Genomic DNA, 22,207 nt, shown 5'->3' with positions numbered 1-22,207 from the left:
TATGAATTGGCTCTCACCTTTGCCTGGTTGTTCGTCCTTGGATATACTCCTTATAAATCTGATGTCCATGGATAGTTCAACTTTGGATTTACTGCCAATTCGACACTTATTTGTCATTATAAATTATGTCTCATCTTTAGCACTTTTACTAGGACTTCGGGTCATATTTTGCAATTTCCGTTATTTGCTGCAGTGACCATCCTACTTTCCCTTGATTATTAGTGGTGATTATTTGTAATCTTGCGAATCAACGGGGAATGATACACTAAGCACTACTACTCTAGTTTAATATTTTGAAAAAAAAAAAAAAAAAAAAATTTTTTTTAAATAAAATTTTTTTTCTGGTGGTTGAAAGGGAATGTGACGTTCCGCCCCTTATAGAATCGATTATTGATGGGAAGATATTATTTAACTATCCAAAATATTATTTAATTATTTTCAGAATTATTTTCTTTCAATGTTTATTCAAATAGAACTTAAACCCATCTCAGAATTTTTAAATGCTTGATGACGTCACATTTAAAACGTGGCAACATTGGTTTCCCCACTTTGACAGCCAATGCTTAGTAGAGGGGTACGAAGGATTCAGCTGTGAACGTGAGCCTTGGATTGCCATTGTTTCTCGAGTGTTCGGTCTGAATCGTAGTGTGCGGGGTCATTAGACTCAATTATTCACCTCTAATTCTCAGTTCCAAATTGATTAAATATTACAATAAAAGTATAGTGAAGTTATCCAGCAGCAGTGGATTTGAAGAATTTTAGAGCATACTATATCCAATGAGTTCTACCCCGGTAAATACACATTTTATTAAGTATTTTATTCAGCCATTTTGGAAGTCCTTGACATTTGCTAACTAAGTTTCACATAGTCTATTTTCATGGTTTTTATGTTTTATTTTCATGGATCAAACTCATCTAGAGATAATTCAATATTCGTTGTTAATTTGTGCTTCCAGTTGGAAAATAGAGCTAATTTAAACTCCATTTTTTATATTCCTTTCAAGTCTACAGAACTCCTATCTTTTGAACGATGATCAAATAAGTATCCATCGCTTAGTCTTACTATATTTCATCCTTGTATAATATATCTATATACCGGTGTATATATTATAATAAAATATTCTTTCACAGTAATTATATTTTGTATTTCAATTGGAAATTACTTGTGTTATTTGACCAAGGTCATCTGATAGCAACCTGATAAAAGGTCAAGCTGTCTAGTCATTCAAGTTTTTGGACTTAATGACCTATTTCTTCTTATTCCCATAGGAATAAAAACACCTCCTCGTATCTCTTGCTTCTTTTTTTTGACATTGGTAGATTGGTAGTAACACCACACTGTGTTTTTTTTAGCACCTACCATGAAATCTTAAAGCCACCCTACAACAACACCAAGGCCAGACCACACAGAGAGAAACAATCAATAGGCGACCAGCCTGGATTATTTCCACATTTTCTTTTTTTGAGTACCTCCAGCTGCTTTCCAACAGTTTTGAGTACCTTCAGCTGCTTTCTACCAGTCTTCCTCTCCTGTACCTCCAGCAGGACAGCTGCTAGCGAGAGTTAGCACCCTTGGGTGCTCATTACATCAACTTCAAGATTAGGAAAGAGTGGTTTGTTTGGGAACATTTACTGTGCTCTTATTAAAGACAGACTGGTTTTGTGATATTTAGTACATTTTTTTTTATAGTTCAATTGCACACACATTTTTCCTGCTTTATATTTTTTATAGGTTTTTTTTTCTTTACAACATAATATTTAATTGATAGCGTTCCCCAACACTCTGCAATCTATAAAGGTATAAATTTCTGAGCTCAGATATTTTCCCTGATAATAGTAGTCGGTACTCTTATCTTGATTATTTTTAGGCTGTGTTCCACTTTTGTATAATTATTTAAACTCATTCCATTATTTTAGTATATGTTTAATTAAATTTTTAAAAATTAACTTCACATATTAGTCAAAATTGTAATTATTAACTTTATTTAACTTGAACTTATTAACTTTACTTAACTTTAACTTATTAACTTTATTTAACTTTAACTTTAATTTATTAAATTCATATGAACTTCTGGATTCTAATCCCTCAGATTAGTTTTTGGTTTCACTTGTTATTATTACTATTATAAACCACGAGTTAGGAAAAGGATCTGTGTATCCACTCGTAGGTCTATTTATTCAATAAGGCTTGTGCCTGTCCCACTCACAGTGAGGTATTTATATGTTATATATAGTATCAGGTAGTATTTAATTAAGGTGTACGTATTATAAACGTACAATTATTATTTGGTGAGGGTTCTACTAACCTAGTTGTAAGTTGTACTTCCTGTATTAGAGGTACCCGTAGTCAGTTTTTCTAACCTTATAAAGAGTATTCTTAGATCATAGTTGTATGATGATTTTGTAATTGACTTTCACTAGTATCACTTTTTCCTGTCATGTTAGAGTTACACACTAGTTACTTGTCCTAACTCAGAGATTGTTAAAAAGATCTAGTAGTTACATTCAATAAATATACATTTATTGTGATTTTTTTTTTCTTATTACTCCTTTATTTTTAGTAGTATATTTTATAATTTAATAATTTTTAATAACTTTTCACATACTTGTACTACAAATTTAACATACTCTATAGCAGCGTAGAATACCTGGAAGAGCGTTAACCTAGTTATCCTTCTTCTGGCGCCCAAAAATTCATTCTATTTTCAGTATATTATTATATTTACTCTATCTATTTTCTGAACATTATCTTCATATCTTCTTTTCGAGCCATCATTGTCACTTCCTTTAATCTATTGTCTGGCCAAAAATAGCCGTGCAAATTGGCCGAATCCTTCCTTGAGTGTCAAGTGGCCCTTCTCATACATATTTAGCTAGCCATTCAAGTTATATCTATCTATTAATGATTTCTCATCTCTAGTCCTGTATCAATTCGATATTCTTTGTCTTGGCATCCTTCCATACAAATACTACTACAAAGTTGTATTTTAGTTACTCCAGCTTCTTCAACGGAGAAGCCACACATTTTTGTCCTTTGGCTACATTAAGTAGATCTTCTTCTTTTTACTACTTCTGTTGGAGTTTACCACTCCCTTTTCATTCACTCCAACAGAAAATCATCAGCTAGTTGTTACAAAGTTAGGCACTTTTTTTTATTTAATTCACAGCTAGTTTCTTTATAACAATTAAGAAATCTAACTAGCGCTATTTTAAAGTTCAAGGTATGTATATAGTTTATGTGTAAAAGTTTGAGTAAACTTGAACAGAGTTGTTAATATATATTTAAAAATGACGTCTTAACGAAATCGACTCGTGGTCTGTGGAGCGGAATTATTAAAATCCGTGCACTCAAAAAATGAAATTAACTTTTCAAAGATATGTTGCGCTTAATATCTCCGGAGTTTGTTGATGGACTTTGATCATTATTTTTTTAATTTATATATACCTGTAGTTTTGTAGAGTATGTTATGTACACATATACCCACCTAACAATACAAAATGTTATGTATACATATACAAGTATATGTATACATATATAATTTCATAAAAATCGTTCAAGCGGTATCGGAGGATTATGGCAACTAACATTACGACAGGAGAATTTTATAGATGTAAATAAATAGATAACTATTAAAAAATAGGGGTTGGTGGTAGAAAGTTGAAAATTAAGGGTTGTATATATTTTTAATGGTACATAATATAAAATGAAGGTAGACAATTTTCTCCAAAACAATAAAAAAGTGGCAGGGGGCAACCCCCCTTATAACGTATGGGTGTAAATAATAGATTACCACCTATTTTCAGTCCTACAGAATATACGTGTAAAATTTCATAAAAATCGGTCAAGCCGTTTCGGAGGAATATGATAACTAACACTGTTACAGGAGAATTTTATGTACATAGAAGTAACTGTGAATTAAATAAGTAATAAAAGTGGCTAACTTTGCTCGTAATTAACCTAGGCGAAAAGTTTTTTTTTGAAAATTCGTGTAAAAATATCAGCTTTTCAAATCCCAACGCAGATTTAGTCAATATGTTAATATGGTTATTAAAATTGTTTAGAAGCCATAAATGATTCTACTTTCGTAAAATGTTTTCAGAATGCTAAAAATGACTTCTTATTGATTTTTTAAATAAGTTAAAAATATAAGTATTCTTCTTTCCTGTGGTTTCCACAGAATTGCTGTATTATTATAATTTTCTGAACAATAACATTGCAAAAAAAGCTCTTTGTGATAAACAAATCGAATAAAATTTAAACTAATTGACAAATCGTCTTGAAATTTATTGTGCATTATGGACTGTTTGACTCAACATTTCATGCAATATCAAAGTCTTAATTTCATTTTTATAACAATTTTTTTATAAGTTATAACAATTTTTTTATTTTCGAAATTTAGTTTTATTTTGCAATTTCCGAAGTAACAAATAATCGGATCAAAATTTAAAAAAATTTAAACCTTTGCTTATCTACTAAAAGGTGAATAATCTAAATAAGATATTTAATTACCTTATTTTTACCTGTAGCGATTTAAACGAAAAACTGTCATATTTGACCCTTATTTGTTAATTACTAAAATTCTCGTCCGAACTGTGACGGGCATTGTTGTATTTATAATGTAATAGGTATCACTCCAAAAAACCCATTTGCAACCTGACTGGTCAAGTGTCCCGACAAAAACCTTATTTTTCTGGACTATTGCAACTAAGAGAAGAAAGAAAGAAACTTAAAAAAAAATGTTACAAAAAGAAGCAACCGAAGAAGGAAAAAGCAGTAGAAAGGAAATACAAAGAAAAAATATAGCGGTTAAAAAGCAAGCCAGGAAAAACAAAAGATACTATGTATATGATATGGTAAAAATGTCAGAAAAAGCTGCGCAAGAAAACGACCTGAAGATACAGTACAATATCATCCGAAATTTGACAGGGAAAACACTAAACAGTAATAAACAAATCAAAGATAAACAAGGAAATATAATTAAATCAGAACATAAAATAATACAAAGATGAAAACAACACTGCGAGGAAATATACTCCAAACACCAGATATAGACGAAGATAACGTAATACAGGAAATAAACATTAGAACAATTGAAATTACGAAAGAAGAAATACAAAACACACTGAATCAACTAAAAAAATGGCATAGCCGCTGAAAGCGACAACCTACCGATAAATTTAATAAAGGCGGGCGCAAACAAATTAGTAGAAATGTTACACAAACTCAAGATATGGGCCGACCAGGAGCTCCCACAGAAATGGAACGAGGGTGTAACCATTAAGATACCAAAAAAGGGCGATTTAAATAAATGCGAGAATTGGCGGGCAATAATACTGCTAAGTGCCACATTCAAAATAATGTCAAATATCATATTGAATAGACTGAAGCCAGAAATAGACAAGAAACTAAGACTAAGAAGCAACCAAGAAGGCTTTCGCGCAAAACGCTCCACTATCGACCACATTTGTACTCTATCAGCACCTCTGTATCTTGTACCTGTACCGCTGTATATCCTGTACTCTATAATTATCTTGGAACAAGCTAGTGAATGGCAAAAAAATATAAACATAATGTTTACTTTGACTTTGACTTTGAAAAGGCATTCGATAGTATAAACAGAGAACAAATGTGGAAGATTCTAAAACTATATGGACTACCGATAAAATACATCAACTTAATCAGACTATTTGACAAGAAATATACAGCCAGACTAGAACATGCGGGAAAAATGGTAGTAGATGTAGTTATACAAAGCGGAGTTAAGCAAGGATGTGTGCTATCCCCGACATTATTTCTAATAATAACGGACTGGATCATGCAGAAAGTAAGCAATAATAAAACAGGTATTAGATTGAAATTGCATGACTAGTTGGAGGATTTGTAGTTCCCAGATGACATTTTTCCCCTAACCGAACATAGCAGCCATAAGCAAAAGAAGCTTGCAAAATACTCCAGGGTAATGGGCCTGAAGATAAAGACAAAAAAAAAACTTAAAAAAACAGCAACCAAGAAACTAAAATTAAAATACAAGGAAGACAAATACAGGAGGTAGATAACTTTACATATTATCTGGGATCAACCATGGAAACAAAGGCGCTAGTAGATCAGATGTAGATGCAGAAAAAAGGATAGTAAAGGCACAATATGCACTCATTATATATTCATAATGCATTAAGGAAAATCTGGAACACACGCGATATATCAGAATTAACAAAAATCAAAATATTTACAGGAAGAGACAGGAAGAAACAACTAGCAAAAAATTAAAAACCTTTATAAATAAATCGTTGAGGAAAATCCTAAAAATATACTGGCCAGATAAAATAAAAAACATAGATCTACGGAGAAGAACAAAACAAGAGAAAATAACAGTCACGATTAAAAATAGGAAATGGAAATGAATTACACGGACTCTGAGGAAGGACCGAAATAATATAACCAAACAAGCACTCGAATACCAACCAGACGAAAGAAGAAGAAGAGGAAGACCTGATAATAGCTGGAGAAGAACTGTAATAAGAGATCATGAAAGAATTGGCCTGAGATGGAGAGAAGTCAAACAGAGAGCGAGAAACAGAAAGCAATGGAAAATACTTGTATAGCAAATTTCGAAAGAATAAAACAGATAAGGATGCGCTGGGAAGGGATCACAGGAAGAGAGAGAGAGAGAGAGAGAGAGAGAGAGAGAGAGAGAGAGAGAGAGAGAGAGAGAGAGAGAGAGAGAAACAGTACCGATTATTATCAAAATAAAATTTAATAATATACCTAACCTAACTTATCGAAAGGCTCATCAAACAATTATTAACTTTAAAAAATAAAAATTTGTCAAGGGTATATAGTGGTATTGTTAAGTATATTACAATATAACTTATTCCATCGAAATCTTCCGAAATCCATAATCTTCTTCCATCGAAATAAAATAGAAAATCTAAAAGTTTAGAAAATACATCATTCATAACTACACCCAAGAAATAAGTTTTTCTAACCTGATTTCAGAGTATAAAAAAACGAAAACAAACAATTTACAGCAAATCCTTATCGTATATCCGAGCAAAACCACCTAATTGGCAAAAGTTATAAATAGAATTTGTCTGGGTTCTACAACTAAATTTGCACTTAAACACGACCAAGGTTAAATATTTTACTTGATATTATAAGTACGTTGTTGCCAGTATAACGGATGCCAAAGCGAGCGCTAACTGTATGAAATTATTCTTGTTAATATACACGCTGTATATTGATCGGAAGTCACGAAGAGTCAAAACTATACAGAAGCCACGAGGGACGCAAATACAATATATATATATATATATATATATATATATATATATATATATATATATATATATTTACTCCCAGCGTATGAAGTGAGCCACATATCAAAAGAAACTGCGGTTGAAGAGAGGTCCTATACAAAGTGAGGTCCAGTATACGGACCTCACTTTGTCAATCAATGTAAGACTTTTTCGTAGACATGTACTGATAGCAAACACTGTTTTTTTACAAAAAAAAGTGGGACCTCACTTTGTATGGTCCACATCAATTTTTAGTTCAGAGATTTTCCGCATAGAGGCGCTGACTTTGGCGTATATTTTCTAACCATGTATATTCTATGCCCTGTTGAATAACTTACGATACACATAGTGAGGACCATACAACTGGCAACATCTGTTCAACCAATCTTTAAAACAGTGGATCGTCAATCGTCGCATAAATTCAAACAGTACAAAAATGTTTAATACTTTAATCCTTTTTGAGAGCGTAGGCGCAAAATTTCGGTCGAGTTCTTTTTAAACGCATTTATTTTTTTCGAATCCTGAGATAACTAATAGGTATTTTTAAAATATTTAAACGCAAAATAGAAGACTACATTATTCCCGAGGGCAGAAAGTCCCTTATAATGAACAAAAAGTTTATTTTGTAATATATATTTAAAATTAAAAATCAGACTATTTTTTTTCACCCCTGTGACTTATTAAAATAAATATTATAGAAGTTCTCAAGGACTTTCGACCATGGATAATACAGTAATATTTCTTTCTGCGTTTAAATTTTTTAAAAATACTTAAGGTTTTCTCAGTATTCGAAAAAAATGAACGCATTTAAAAATAATTCGAGCGAAATTTTTGCGCATATGCTCTCAGAAAGGCTTAAAATACTATAAATTTTTGTAATCAGTATTTCAATAGTTATTTATGATATAAGTGTTAAAAGTACACGTTTAAGGCACGCATGTGAAAGTTTGCAGAATGAGCGACAGCGAGTTCTGCAATTGACATGAGTGCCTTAAAAATGCACTTTTTAACACGCACATCATGCAATATTTTTTCTACAAACGTAATTACAGGACAATATCTACAAAAACTTTTACTTGAACTTGACTGACATTCCATTTTTATATTTTTTTGACATTACATCAAAATTGCCTATACGATCAATACGAATTGCAGTGCCATAAAATTTTTAAAGCACTAGTGCCTTAAAGCAGCGCCGTATAAAGGGGCGGGCGAGCCGGGCGACCGCCCGGGGCGCCAGAATTTGAGGGCGCCAAATTTTGAGAGACGCTGATATATAAATATAATATTTACCCCCCTCCGTGGCTCAGTGGTAAGAGCGCCTGCCTTTGGATCGAAAAAATTCGAAAGGTTGTGGGTTCGAATCTCACCAGGGTCGGAAATTTTTCATTTATTATAAATTAATAAATGAATATAGTTTCTGTCCTCGTGGGATCGGTTCTCACCGGAGGGACCGCAGACGTTCGGATACAATTAGCGTCTCTTTGCAAAGACAATGACGTCGACATTGCAAAGTAACAAGCCACTTACTCAACGCACACACTACTTACACATGACACTAGGTACCTAACTGTTCAAAATTACCGTACCTACCATGCCAATGGCCATTAGTTGTCGAGGCATTAGCTAAACAAAAAAAAAAATATAATATTTTTTACATTCACTATTTTTTTGGACTTTATAGATTATCTTTGGGCTAAGATTACTCCTAAGACAATTAATATTAAATAATTGTAACAATAAGAAAACTATTTCTAGCTCACAAAAATTCTCTAATAAAAATAATGCAACCTAAAAACTGTTATGGCTTTTAAAGGTCATTACAGGTAATACCTATCACTTTTATGGTATTACAATGTTATACATACATACTTAAAATACACGAAGATCAGATTTACGAAGTATCAACAAATTTATGAATAGTCAGTGATATTATTATACTGCTGCTTGTCATTATAGCCTCAATGGTTAGATAGTTTTGTCTTCCTGTTCTGTAAACTTTGCTTTATCAACATTGTCGTGTGTCCGTGGGTGTGTAATTTGAAATAAAAAAAAACAAACCAGGTATATCTATATGAATTAGAATTGACAAGTTCTTTTTCATAATATGAATATATAGAAATTTATTTCGAATACTTTGTACGCGTTAAGATGTTTCACTTTTTGCATAAAAACGGCACGAAAAAAGGAATAATAGATTTTTGTATATATCATAAATTGAACGAGTAATTCCAAAATGATTTGTTATTTGAAATATCTCAGTGGCGTACTATGTTTTTCTTTAAAAAAATTCACACCATTTCAACAGTAGATATAAAATTATTAATTTTATGTCAAAAAATGCGCAATAATTACCTCTTAAAACACATCAAATTTCATTTGCATATCTGAACCGGTTTTAGAACAATAAAGAAATCGTCAGTTTGTAAGAAAAATGTCAACACCCCATATCTCGGAAACGAAGTATTTGCTGACATACGCTTATAGAGCAAACTGTCATTATTTTTTCATATAGAATTACCCTTTAAAGTTTGTTGCATTTATTTAGAAACATCCTGTTTTTTCTTGACCACCCTGGATTTCCATAGTTTTTACTGTATTATTTCACTTGACCGTTATTTTCAGTTCTTTCTGTTTTTCCAGTCCTGCAGGTTTCTTTTCTAATATTGCTTCGTCCATTTTATCTCTAAAAGATTTTCGGGGTCTGTCTCTCTTCCTTCTTCCTATCGAGCTCCAATCTGTTATTCTGTTTACCAACGATTTTGGTCTGCTCTTCTGCCATGTCCGTACCAGGTTAATCTCTTTTGTTCTATGTTGTCTATTATCCCTTGAATTCATTACCATTATTTTCTTAATCTCTATGTTATTTATTCTATCCCTTCTACAGCTTCTACTTAGGTATTCGATCTCTATTGCTCTTATTTTGCATTTGGTTTTCGTATTTTTTATTCAATTTTCACACCCATTATTCAGAATACTTTTTGTCATGGTGTTATATTATATTCTTCTTTTTGTTTTTATACTGATGTTCTTATCCCACAGGGTTTAATTTTAGTATGCAGCATATTGTTTGTCCTAGTAACTCGATACCTAAAACCATAGCTTGGTTCTATAGGTATCGAGTCATAGAGATAATAAAAAGCTCATGAGATAATAAAAAAAATAATGAATGATTTTATTTGAATTTGCATAGATGATTGTAAGCCAAGGATATCACAACGGCTCTAAAAGGAAGAGAAAAAATAAAGATGTACAAGCTCGCGTTTGCAAAGAATATCTGCATGTTATTTTATGCTAAGTGGATGCCACTCCCTCAATTTAGTTATTGGGGATGCAGCTATATCTTGCGCACAATCAACATGTTTTTTGGTCTTGTAGAAGATTTATACACACTAAATGATATAAATGAGTCAGATTAAATAAATTATTAGACGAATTTTTTACTAAGCAACAACATTTTTGTTTAATTTAGTAGTATTTTGTATTTTGACAACGACACCCGATTTGGGCGTCGAAACGATAATAAAATTATTTTTTTCAATTTAATTGTGGCTTATTTTCCATCTAAATAGTTATTTATATACATTTTTTACTGGTTGTTGATAATGTGCATTTATCTTTTACCTCGCTTCTTCGTCGCTTGAACTTAAAATGTGCTCGCTATGCTATGCCCTATGTTGGATAAGTTATAAGTAATAACTATCCTACTAATTTTTAAATAAATATATTTTTACATAGTTCTTTATGGTAAAATTTTGATTTTTTCCTATTTTTTTTTATATTTGCAGTAAATTTGTATATTCTTATATGAAGGGGCGCCAAATTTTATTTTGCCAGGGGCGCTCAGAACCCTAAAACCGGCCCTGCCTTAAAGTAGCATTTTTAACGCACGTATGGAGTTCTAAAAATTGCATTTTTAACACGGTTGTAGAAAAAAGCCTTTAAATGAGGTGACACATGATGTACTTACTTTCCTATTTAAAAAAATCAAAGTTGTGCCTGTCACCTGAAGAAGAGGGATCGCGTAAAGTTCGAAACATTTACGCTATAATATACTATGATTATTTTAAAAATCGACCTATCCGAGCGTTTTTCTTATGTGCTAAAAATAAATAAGTTAATAAGGGGGTAAAACTTATTCCAGCGAACTGTATTTGTAACAACCAAGGTAGGGATGGCGGTTGTTGAACAAAAAACCGGTTTTCGGTTATACCGGTTTTTTACTTACGGTTTAACCTGGCGGTTATAACTGGTCAAAAAAAGCGGTTGTTCCAAAAACCATTTTTCGGTTTTTTTAATCAGAAGCAAACACTCGATAGGTTATAATGTTAATATAATGTTATATGTTACATACTATTGTGTTTTCAATTTTATCAATCAAAGGCAAAATAAAAATTAAATTAATTTTTTTTTTAATAACGCGGGCACATAAATTTGATACACCCTGTATATTGATCTGTAAATATTTATTAGAATTTAGTTTGGATGTAAGTGGATTTCTTTTTTTAATGAGCTTTCCGATGAACCATTAAAGACTTTTGTGAATAATTAAAGTGAAAATAACGATGTATTTAGATTTAAAATGGAAAAAGATTGTTTAGGGTAGAGGTAATTATCAATTTCTAGAAAAGTGGTTTTAGGAGAAAGTTTGGAATTTTAGTATCTTTGTTTCAGCACGAGTAAATGTTGTATAGTTCTCAGAAGGTAATTAGGATGGTCGGAATGGTTTTGAGGGTGACTGTTTTGTTTGTCGAATGGAAAAGTCGATGTTTCGGATTCTTGGCAACGTGCAAGGGGAAAAGTAGTTTGAATGATTAAGAGAGTTTGAAGGGGAAGTCATTATGTTTTTGGCGTCGCTGAGGAGCGGTTCGACGTTTTAGTGGATAGATAGTTAGCAGATACCAGTGGCTGTTTGATAGTGGAGAATAGTGTTGAAAAGTGGAACGAGGGACAAATCAAATTGAGACGAAATACCTCTTTGATTCTGTATTATTGTGAGAAGGAGAGCAGAGAATTTTTGGAGTTTTGTTTGAATCGAGTACGTGTCAAAAGAGGCCCGGCTTGTTGGAGAATTGGTGCTGGTATGCTGATAGTTTTGAAGCTGGAGAATGGAGAGGGCTTTGATGAGTAGCCTTTAACATAGTCAACGAGGGAGAGCTGTTTTGGGTCACGAGAAGACATCAGAGTGAGTGAAGCAAAAGGTCAGTCAACTTATGTGAAAGATATTTTTATGTTCGGAAACTAAAATTTTGAGTAAAAGGCATATGAATTAAAATTCCAATATTTCTAAAAGTAAATAGGAAGTATAGCTAATCTTGCGAATACATAAATTTGTTTTGTTTAGTTTGTTTTACCAAAGTCATCGGGAACAAACCGATAAATTGTTTTTTTTTAACTATAGTAAATTTAAGTGGTAAAGATTTCATTCAGACATCTGTGTCCACAGGTTTTAGATTTGATAGAGTTTAGAGTATTGATTTTGACAAATAAAAGACAATTCTGTATGTTTATTTTAATATTTTGCTTTATTTCTTTTCCCTATTTTATCCCGATTAGGATCAACTAAGAGATACTGAACCCACGAGAGAAGATAAGTATAACGTGAGATAATTTAGATTTTTTTTATAGTATAAAAAGGCACCCTGAGATTTTTTATTCATTTTTATGTATGATTTGCGACAATTAAATAATTAATCAGATAAATAATAATTAATATAAAATTAATAAAAAGCAGATCATAACAATACATTTATATTGCAATTCAGTTTGCTCAATTTTCCTCCCGAAAAATTCCCCAACCAATTCAACCTATAAAAATTTTCCCATGTGCTTTCAAATTACCCTAAAAATGGGCGAAAGTACCCCAATCTGGCATCTCTGATTCGTCGCTCGTTGTAGACGGCGTCGGTGTATATTGCGTTGTCAATTGGGATATTCCCAAAACTCCCAAAAGTGATGATCCTACCGATCTACCGACATGTCCCTAGGATCTATCGAGTTTAAAAAAATATCCAAATGACATATTTTACTTAAGAGGAAACAGTAGCGATCAACAGGTAGCGAAAACGCGTTCCAAGATTGCGGCTGTAATTTTGAATATTTTTGCGAGATATGTGGCACACGTATTCGTAATATAATAAAGAATGGCGGTACAGAGCTAAATTTAAAAAATATATTAATATGTGGAAATACTCTGTAATTAAATGCAATATTAAAAAAACGAGCCTGTACCGCCACTAAGAAGAACAAAAAAAATACATTTTCTTCAAATAAACTTTTTTATCCGATGCCTAGATTTTGTGTCATTTTGGAACTACTAAAATTTTTTATTTCATTAGTAGTTCCAAAATGACACAAAATCTAGGTATCTGATAAAAAAGTTTATTTGAAGAAAGTGTATTATTTTGTTCTTCTTAATGGCGGTACCGACTCGTTTTTTTTTAATATTGTATTTATTTACAGAGTAATTTCCACATATTAATATATTTTTCAAATTGGGCTCTGTACCGCCATTCTTTATTATATTACAAATACGTGTGCCAAATATCTCGAAAAAATATTCAAAATTACAGCCTCAATCTTGGAACGCGTTTTGGCTACCTGTTGATAGCTACTGTATCACCTTAAAAATAAATTTGATAAACCAATTCATCATTTATTGCCATCAAAAAATTTCAGTAGGTAGTATTTTTTAACACGTTTGTATAATACCTTTCATTTCCTAAGAATTATGTATTATTTAAAAATTACATAATGGAGATTCCTAACCGTATTTCGGTATTCATATTTCATACAAGAGTCTCAAAGTACTCAAGTATAAACAATTTTTAGATGATTTTGGGAATATAGATTTCAAGCAGATCACTAGTACCTTTTTATGTAAATATTTATGTGTTTCATAAAAGCTGATGTGACACTTTCGTCCAGTTCTTTATTAGTAAATAAAAGTTGAATTATGGTTGTTTGGGTTAATAATTACTTCGCATATTATTTATAATACATATATAGTAGGGGAGCAAAGTATGCTAAATGTACAGTCACTCGAGCGCTTTGGGGACCTATTGGGTTGTGATTATTAGGTTCTAAAACCAAAAAAGTTAAGTAAAATTTTCCATTTTAGTGGGGACTTTCCATATTTTAATTTAATTTTCCATTTCCAACACCCGTTTTCTCCGATTATAGCGCCACCTATCCGTAATTAGAAAAAAAGTTTCGAATAAAAGTTGCTTATTTTTACGCAAAGAATCCAAATCTGAAATAAAAAAAGGAGTTCCTATTTAAGATTTTAAAGTAACCCCCCCTCCCCACCTCCGTGGGGTCGTGTTTGGTACCATTCGATAGATTTCAGAAAAAATATTCAGAAATTGTAGTGCATTACCTATAAGAAGTTACCGTTAAGCCGGGTCCAGACTATGTAACAAAACATGTTAAATAACAAAGTTTTGTAACTTGTTATAAAATTTTAAATAAACAAGTTTTAAAACACAGTGTTGTATAACATTTTTCTGGTTATATAGCATGTTTTATGTTATCCAACAGATGTCGGTAAACATCAAAGAAAGTTATAAAACCGCACCGCGACTGATCTACACCTAAAAACATGTTATTGAAACATTTCTCTGGCATAGTACCTACGCGAGCAGCAACCGTTGGAGTCATATCGCATTGTTAATTCTGGAGTGATTGTGCTAGATTTTTCTTTGCTCTGTTCACGTAGGGTTATTTACGCGATGAAATTGTCGAAAGAACTGACTACTCATTTAATTGAGCTATTTCGTAAGTAACGAGTATTATGGGATTGCTATGGGATGAGCTACATTTATTGATATAAAAAACAAATAAAAAACACGATGAATAGACTGAAATAGAAGTGAAAATAGATACAGAAACTGTAGTTAAAACTAATGCAATGCACGTACGCCTATAACTTAAGCCAACAAAAGAAAAGCAGTACGCGGAACCTTAACAGCAAATCGGTGCAAATCAACTCTAAATTTGACATAAATACTATTCTCTACAGAGCAGAGTGTTCAGACATAAAACCTGTAACATTCACTTCATTCGCTACACAGATGCAGACTGCTTCATCAGCTACTCAAACAGGCACTCAATCATACAATATATCTGAGCCTTTCTATTCCGTCCACTACACCTACATCCGCTACTTCTCCAGCTACATCAATTCAAACAGACAGTGACACTCAATCATGAACAGGTGAAGACGATAATACTGAGGAATTAAATTCTACAGAAATGTTATACTTCCTCTCTGAAACAATGAGTAAAAAGTTTAAAAAATATGAGGCGTTCTTTGCAAAAACCCCATATGTCACTTTTTACAACATCGGAGACATTTAAAAAAAAGTTATTTAATTGAACCCTATTAAGTTTACGGAAATTCTCAAATTAGTGATTTATTATTTTGATGATTACACACAGTTTACAATATAAATAACATTATTTTTTCCTTTTGTTTATTTATGAAGGACATTTATTCATTTGACATATGGGGTTTTTGCAGGAATTTTTCATTAATTTATAGGAAAAACGATATTTATAGTAATAAACCAAAATAAAAAATGAACGAAAAATGGTGTTTACTTATAAAATCACGCAACACAACTATTCGAAGGATATTTAACCTATAAAAACCTACTGACAGCCCACGGTTCTGACAGCCAAGCGATAAAGTTTCCCGCAAAAACACCAATAACAACTATGGTTTTGAAGGGAATTGCGCTTGACATATGGGGTTTAGGCGGAATCGCCTATATTTTTGTCGCTTATATTTTGGACTACTGTAATTTTAATGCAAGTTTCTTACGCAAGGAACGTAGATAATTAGTCCTTCAATCCATAGAAGCCATAAGTTCATTTCCGAAAAAAAAGGACAACTGGGGTTTTTGCAAAGAACGCCTCATATACTTTGCTAATAATATAACTGTTAATCTTTCTCTTACTGGAATTGCATCTCGAAATGTCTTTCCTGCCTATTTTATGGCCGATTTCATTTATAAGAAATTCAAAATCAGAACTTTCTATTCTTAAGAAGTTTTTAAAACTGCCATCACATTTAATGTCTCCTGTCGATGGGTCTATGTTATCTCTTTCCAGATCAGCTAAAAGAGCTGTACCACTACCTATATTTTGCTCGAGCTGCTAATGAAGGACACATCCAAAATATTAATTTAACACGCCGGTGTCGCCTCCACAATATTACACAAGCTGCTGTTGCTATGAAGAGATCCTCCATACTTATATGACGCAATTTTATATACTACCTAACCTACCAGCTATCCATCTAAAATGCTGCAAAATTTATGCTCATGTTGTTGTTTTGTTTTTTGTTATATAGTCTGGATACTCATGCTATTAACAAGTTACATAACAAAGTTGTACAACAAATTTGTTGTACAACTTTGTTATTAGCATGTTTTGTTACATAGTCTAGACCCGGCTTTAAAAGTTCCCCGTTTCAGGAAAAAATATTGTCTAAGAGCGATAGCCTAGTGACCTAGTGGGTAGACCTCGGATCTCGGATTCGTAAAGCAGAGGTTTCGATTTCAAATCCGGGGTGTGCATCTCCGATTTTTGAAGATATTCTTCTTTAGCGGCGAATCGATTGAGGGTAAAATTGTACATTTACCGCGCGCCTGCGCACACTGACAGTATGTAGTTCATTGCTAATCTTTCAAGATAGGTATGTATGTATCTGTAACCGTGCAAATAAGTCATTAAAAGAATATATTAGTGGTTTTAGGAAATGTATTATTTATTATAATTCTTGTGTTTTTGGATTAATAAAATATTATGTAAGCATAACATTTTTACACTATATGTTGCCGTGTTGTGTAATTATATCCGAAATTTACATGTCTATTTCTAGTGCCTCGATGGAGTAGTTAGAAATGCGTTAACACTGAGATTGGAAGGTTGCGGGTACAATTCCCGGGGCCATTCATATTTTTTTTTATTTTTTGTTGTTTTAATAAAAATTTTTTGAAAGTGGTAGATAAGAAAGTTAGTTTGATTTTTAAATAAAATACAAATAAACTTTTAAGTATATTTACTTCGTTTAAATTACCTATTATATAATAGAAGAATATCTTCTTACGTGCGTACATAGTACACACACATTCTTTTTTTATTTATTGTTACTGCATTCATGTCTGTAGACAATGTTGCAATCTATTATGAGCACAATAAAAAAATATAGTAATAAAATAATAAATAAATATTTCAAAAAAAAAAACCAGAAAAAAATACAATCACTGGAAGCGAAACCAAACAATACGGAAGAAATATAACCACTGGATTCGGAACTGGATATGTAACTGGATAATATTAGAAAACTGATATTATAATATGTAAGCACTACGAGCCTAGTAGGCCCATGGCTTGATGTACTATTCTTTTCCACTCCCTTTTGTCAGTCGCTTTTGTTTCCCAGTTCCTTAAGTTAATTCTTCTCATATCTTCTCTAACTCCATTACTCCATCGTGACCTCGGTCTTCCTCTTCGTCTTTTCCCTGCCAATGCACTAGATAGTACCATTCTGGGAATTCTAGATGGAATCATCCTCTGCACATGGCCCAACCATCTAAGTCTTTGCGCCTTAATTACTGCTAGTATGTTAGGATCTTGATAGAGCTCAGTTAGTTCCTTATTTGTTCTTCTTACCCATTGTCCATTTAAGTTTTTCCCACCGAAGATTTTGCGCAGTATTTTTCTCTCCCAAACTAATAACAACTCTTGATGTTTTTTTGTTGTGACCCATGTTTCAGAAGCATACGTTACTATCGGCCTTATTACGGTCTTGTAAGTTCTTAGTTTTGCTCTTCGTGATATATGTTTACTTCTTAACAACCCATTAAAAGCAAATATAGCGCGGTTGCCCGACATAATTCTCTTTTGTATTTTTTCTTCACAGTTAGGATCTCTTGTGAAGACAGTTCCTAAGTACTCAAATCTCTCAACTTCTTCGAATTTATACTGTGTTCCCTTCGCTATTGTCATTGTTATGTATTGCCCCCGAACGAATTGCTTATTTGTCCATTCCATATACTTTGTTTTTGCTTCATTTATATACAATCCTTTGGTTGCTGCCCTCTCCTCGAGTTTCATGAGTGTTTCTATAAGTTCTATTTTGCTCCTAGCCAAGATTACCAAATCGTCTGCGAATGCCAAGCACTGATGTTTTTTGTGGTAGATCAGACCTGTTCTATTAATGTTTGATTCCTGTATAACCTTTTCTAGTAATATGCTAAACATTATAGGCGATAATGGATCACCCTGTCGCAGTCCTTGTTTGACCTCAAAGCTTTCTGTTATAGTATTGTTTATCTTGACTTTATCATACTGATATATCATACTGATGTTTAAAAACACTAATAATATTGATATCAAATGTTAATCAATTTTATTTAATGTTATAAGAATCAAAGGTAAATATGATTAGGCGAATGAAGCCTTAGGTTTCGCAGTCAATATCCCAACCACACACACACATGTTGCAATCTATTTCAATACGGTTTATAGTACAAACTATACATTTAATATCAAAATAGTGGGATATATTTTTTTAGTTGAGGACACTTGGTCACATTGCATTGTTTCAGGATAAGGTGAAATATCTTCAATAAATGGAAAAAAGCATGTATGTCATATATTATAATACTTTCTATACTCTTAATATGTAGTCTCGTATAAATTTGTAGTGACATGATTTTAAGTATAAGAACAAGAAGCTTGCATCAATTTTCAGAGAAAATAGAAAACTAAAACTATTTTAAAATGATTATTCGAAATAAAACATATGCACATATTCACTGTATTTACCATCTAGTGGAATAACTGTAAAATTAAGTCAGTAAAAAAGGTACACTAAGTTTAATTAAATTAAGTAAATCATCTTGTATACTAAAATTAAGGTTCTAAAATTGTCATTTCAAAATGAAAATCGACAGGGGCAACAGTACCTATACTAAAATACACTCTGTATAGATAATTATGTCAATGTTAATAATACTGGATAGAGAATTGAATATCCTTTCAAATGAGCTAGCACACGCCCCTCTTCCCTATTTAAAAATAAGGGGTGGGGGAAATGGAAGGGAGGGGGTTGACAAATGACAGATATGTATGTACCGTAAAAACTGTGTTCCCCTTAGATCAAAAGTCGGGCTTTTATATTTATATGTTAAGTTCAATATAAATTTCACATAACTGAACTATCACTGTATCCTCCATTTTGATTATTATTGTTCTCAACTAACGCTATTTTCAAAATTCTTGCTTTCCTATCCATCTTTAACGTAAATTATTAAAAAATATAAAACTATTTCTTTATTAACGCTAGTCTCCGATAAGGCTACCGTGATTTAATGCTGAGGTACTAAAATGTTATAAAATTAACAAACAGTACGAGCAAGAACAAAGAGTCCACATCTTCTTATAACTACAAGTGACTGAAACATCGAAACAATAATAATTCATACTGTGTTATACAGAAAAAGGCAGTAGAAACGATTAATCTCATATTTATCGACAACACTGTATGGTCCTCACTTGATGAGCTGTAAGGAAATATACACGTAAAGTTGTCCTCACTTTGTGCGCATAACGAAAAAGTATATACAGTCTCACTTTAATAGCTGCGTATAATGGCCTCACTTGGGTGGCAATATACTTGAACAATACGGGGCACATATACGTAATTTTTTTTGTGTATACTCGTCATTTTTTAATTGCTATTTACTTGTCAAGGTCACTATGAAGAGTTGAAACGATTATGTCTACGTTTTCTACCGGTCCTCACTAAGTGCGCGTAATGTCAGGACCTCACTTTGATATCTGTGCATAAATATATATATATATATATATATATATATATATATATATATATATATATAGTAATTAAATTATGAGATATTCTAGTACTAAAAGTTACTCTTGCTTTAAGTCGGTAAAATACACCGTCTTTTTTTTTGAAAAATCCTTTCAAATTTTTTTCAAATTCAATAAACGGAAAATTTTCAAATCGATTTTTATAGAAAACGTTGCATTGCACTGACTTTAAACAAGAGTACCTTTTAGTACTAGACTACCTCACAATTTAATAATCCGGTGTCAAAAATGTTTAGCAGTTAAAGACAAAAAAGTTACGCGATAAAATACCCGATGCTCTACCCATAACGGACGCCTATGACCGGTACTAGAAACTCGTAATTGACGAAATCCATTTATCTCTGGAAGATAAATAAGCGTATCAGTTTTCGTTTTTCTAAATGGAAGCGTTCTAGGGATATTAAAAAAAAAACTAATTCCAAGACGCCATCTTCAAAGAGCTCTAGCTCCCTTAGGAAGCATATTCGGATTAAGTGAATTAGGTTAAATTATCTTAAAATTATCTAAGGAATCTCCAATCTTCGTTTTTAGGGACAGTTTCTGGACACCCTGTATATTCATGGATGATTTCGAACAAAACATTGTTCACAATCAACACATATAACTCACAATCTGGTGGAGATAATATATGTAGATGGTGTGTTTTCTATTATTGGCCTCAAAGTCGAGAAGTAGTACTGAATTAATTTCTGATGGATAATATGGACAACAATGAAAAGCAACCCACACTAACAAATAGTTAAATGACCTTTCAATGCATAACGTAAACATTAAAAAGGCATTATCAAATCATTATATCGCCGGTCCAGAATAAGAATGACGTAACTGCAAAAAGCCAAATTTCTTAAGAGAGCAAAAAACGATTTTTAAATATTTAAAATAGGGATTAAATGAGGAGTAATCATCCAGGAGCATCGGCATGGCGTTTATTCAGTGGCGTAGTAAGCATGGGTGACACCCGGGGCGGTAATCGATGGTGTCACCCCAAATCTTAAAAGTAAATATTTGCTAAAATCAAGGGTAAATTCGATAAACGTTTGAATAATGAAAAAAATTAGAATTATTATTAATGATCTCGTAGTAAATAGTACTGATATAACAGTTTATTGTATTTATCTTTTTATTTGTTTTTTGATTTATTTTTTGTTTTCAACGATGTGAATGAATTAAAATATTTTTTTAATTCATTGTGAAATTATTCATTAAAGAAATGTGAAATTAGACATAGCGGGCATAAGGTTAGGCAGCACTTCTGATGTCCAAATTTTCTTGTTGATGACATAATTCGTCAATTGCAGCAACAGCACTATCAAAATGTTGTGCCAATACTGCCAATACTTTAACTGCAGCATGGTGAGCACTTCCCAGCAGCTATTGGAGGAAAAAAATTTTAAATTGCCTATAGAGTTCCGAAAAATGTTATACATGATGTATTTTGTGCAAAAGTGTGCTGGCCACATAAATTTATTAAATGATTAATACATCCAACGAAAATGGCCCGTTTAGTTTTTGCTTTAATGATATGTAGCTTGTATGTTATTCCTCCATGTACGCCGCTCGTGACAGCTGCATTATTGTATCCCTGTGAACGACACTTCATAATATCTAAACCATCAATTTCAAGCTTATTGAGAATTTCGGTACTTAGATCAACAATTTTTTTCCTTTTTTAACGGAAGCAATTCAAGAAATATCTCTTCGACCTCGATTTTTCTCGGTTTCGTGTGTGTTCACAAAAATAATATAGAGTTGTATTTTGATTGTACAGTGAGTCAAGTTACAAATTAACGATACATTCTTTTGTGATCGGGAATCTTGGGTGTCACCCCCGAACGGGTGACACCCGGGGCGGACCGCCCCCTCCGCCCCACCCTAGCTACGCCACTGCGTTTATTGTTACAATTATGGCTTTTATTTTTATCCTTAATGGTTCCAATTTCATTATCTTAACATAATCCCCCCATTTCAACCCTTCTTACAGTTGTGTCATTCTTCATCTAAAATT

At 32.4% G+C, this 22,207-nt stretch overlaps 1 protein-coding gene across 4 annotated transcripts in view; it reads left to right on the top strand.

Moving 5' to 3' along the window:
* The window catches only part of LOC126886785 (juvenile hormone esterase-like), a 113,839-nt gene that overhangs the window by 29,312 nt on the left and 62,320 nt on the right, over positions 1 to 22,207 (top strand). The gene's annotated exons all lie outside the window — the stretch shown is intronic.

This window comes from Diabrotica virgifera, chromosome 6, assembly GCF_917563875.1.
Source record: "Diabrotica virgifera virgifera chromosome 6, PGI_DIABVI_V3a".
Taxonomy (NCBI): domain Eukaryota; kingdom Metazoa; phylum Arthropoda; class Insecta; order Coleoptera; family Chrysomelidae; genus Diabrotica; species Diabrotica virgifera.
Note: the sequence above shows the minus strand (reverse complement) of the source record. Positions and strands in the feature narration are given on the sequence as shown.